The sequence below is a fragment of the Pteropus vampyrus genome, unplaced genomic scaffold (genome assembly GCF_000151845.1).
Source record: "Pteropus vampyrus isolate Shadow unplaced genomic scaffold, Pvam_2.0 Scaffold627, whole genome shotgun sequence".
Taxonomy (NCBI): Eukaryota; Metazoa; Chordata; class Mammalia; order Chiroptera; family Pteropodidae; genus Pteropus; species Pteropus vampyrus.
In genome coordinates, this window is record NW_011889408.1 from 31,186 (window position 1) to 33,340 (window position 2,155).

The following is a 2,155-nucleotide window of genomic DNA, read 5'->3' on the forward strand; positions in this document are numbered from 1 at the left end:
CATTGAGACTTATTTCCTAGGTGATTAAGCTGATCTAATCCTGTGGCTTTAAATGACAACTCAATGCTTATGACTCCCAAGTTTCTATTGCCAACCTGGGCCTCATCCCTGAACTCCGGATTCCAACTTCCTCTGCAATACCTGCACTTGGATATCTAAAAGGCATTTCAAATTTAACATGGTCACAAGACCAGTCAAATCTCAAATTTACTCTACCAGGCTTGTCCTCCCCATCCCAGCAAATGGTGACTTCGACAGATGCTCATACTAAAAGCCTTAAAGTTATGTTGACTCTTCTCTGCCATACCCTAAATCCAATCTATCAGCAAATCTTATCAAATATCTCTAGAATCCAATCATTTCTCCTCACTTTCACCCAATCCAAGACTCCATCAACCCTCACCTGAGCCACTGCTGTGGAATCCCAACTGGTCTTCCTGCTTTCATTCTTGGCCCTTGTATCATTTGTTCCCCACACCACAACCTTTTCAGAGTAAGGTAGGTCATGTCACCCATGGCTCAGATCCTCCCGATAAAGTCGTTACTATGTCCTATAAGTCTGTGTGTAATCTGTCTCCCACCCCACCTCTCTGACGGTATGTCCTCCCTTGCTTACTTGGCTCCAGCCTCGTCGATTGTGTGATTTGTTAAAGACATCAAGCATGCTTCTGCCTCAGGGAGTTTGCATCTGTTCTTCACTCTACTCGGAGTGCTCTTCCACAGATACCCCATGGCTTGCTGCCTCATCTGCTTCAGGATCTACTCAAAAGTCATCTCTGGAGAGAGGCCTTTCCTTACTCTGTTTATTTTTCTTATAGATTTTGTTGCCACCCACATAAGACATTTCTATTGTTTATTGTCTGTCTCTACTGACTAGGATATAGCTCTGTGGCAGAGAGCCTTAAAATGGTTTTCCATGATCCCCACCTCCTGTTATTCATGCCCTTATGTAATCCTCTCCCCTTGACTGTGAGCTGAACCTAGAGATTTACTTCAAAACAAATAGGATATTGCTCTTTCTGCTATCTTTCCGTGCCGCCATAATGGTGCACATGAATGTCCTGGCTGATGCACTCAAGAGCGTCAACAATGCTGAAAAGGGAGGCAAATGCCAGTTTCTTATTAGGCCATGCTCCAAAGTCATCGTCCGGTTTCTGACTGTAATGATGAAGCACGTTTACATTGGCGAATTTGAAATCATTGATGATCACAAAGCTGGGAAAATTGTTGTGAACTTCGTAGGCAGATTAAACAAGTGTGGAGTGATCAGCCCCAGATTCGGTGTGCAATTCAAAGATCTAGAAAAATGGCAGAACAACCTGCTCCCATCCTGTCAGTTTGGTTTCTTTGTACTGACAACTTCAGTGGGCATCATGGACCATGAAAAAGCAAGACGAAAACACACAGGAGGGAAAATCCTGGGATTATTTTTCTAGGGATGTAATACATACATTCAAATAAAATGCCTCAATGGACAAGAGAAGAATAGAATATTGAAAAAGTGATGGATGTCACTTCCAAGATGAGATTACAAAAAGACTGACTTCTATCCTGCTTTTCTCCCTACCCCCAGCCTAATGGACAGGCCCGCATTGCATGGCCAACAACTAGTGAAGACTTGAGGCTAACAGCCCACATAGGTGAGCTGGGAAACAGACCCTTCCCCTATAGGCCTTGAGATGATGGCAGCCCTAGCTTATCACTTGATTACAGCCTTATGAGAGACCCCAGGTCAGAGGTACCCAGAGTCCACAGGTCAGGCCATGCCCATATTCCCTGACCTACAGAAACTGTGAAATATAAATATTTATTGTTTTAAACCTCTCTGTTTTGGAGTAATTTGTTACACAGCAATAGGTGGCTAAAACGAGGTCCAAAGGGGCAAGATCTCTATTTGTTTTATTCTCATTATCCCCAGCATCTAGAAAAGCATACACAGTAGTAACTCAATAATATTTCTGAATGAATGAATGGATAGATGGACGGATAGATGGATGGATGGATGGATGGATGGATGGATGGATGGATGGATGGATGGATGGATAAATTTTAGGACTTGTGCTAAGAAGATGTTCTGTCTTGATATGGACAATGTGTTGTGTATATATGAGTCTTGGAACTACTTCAGCCATTTCATTACCATGTGTGAAATCAG

At 42.9% G+C, this 2,155-nt stretch overlaps 1 pseudogene; it reads left to right on the top strand.

Moving 5' to 3' along the window:
- Positions 1-1,013: 1,013 nt before the first annotated feature.
- LOC105308795 lies at positions 1,014-1,478 on the top strand (annotated as a pseudogene).
- Positions 1,479-2,155: the final 677 nt, after the last annotated feature.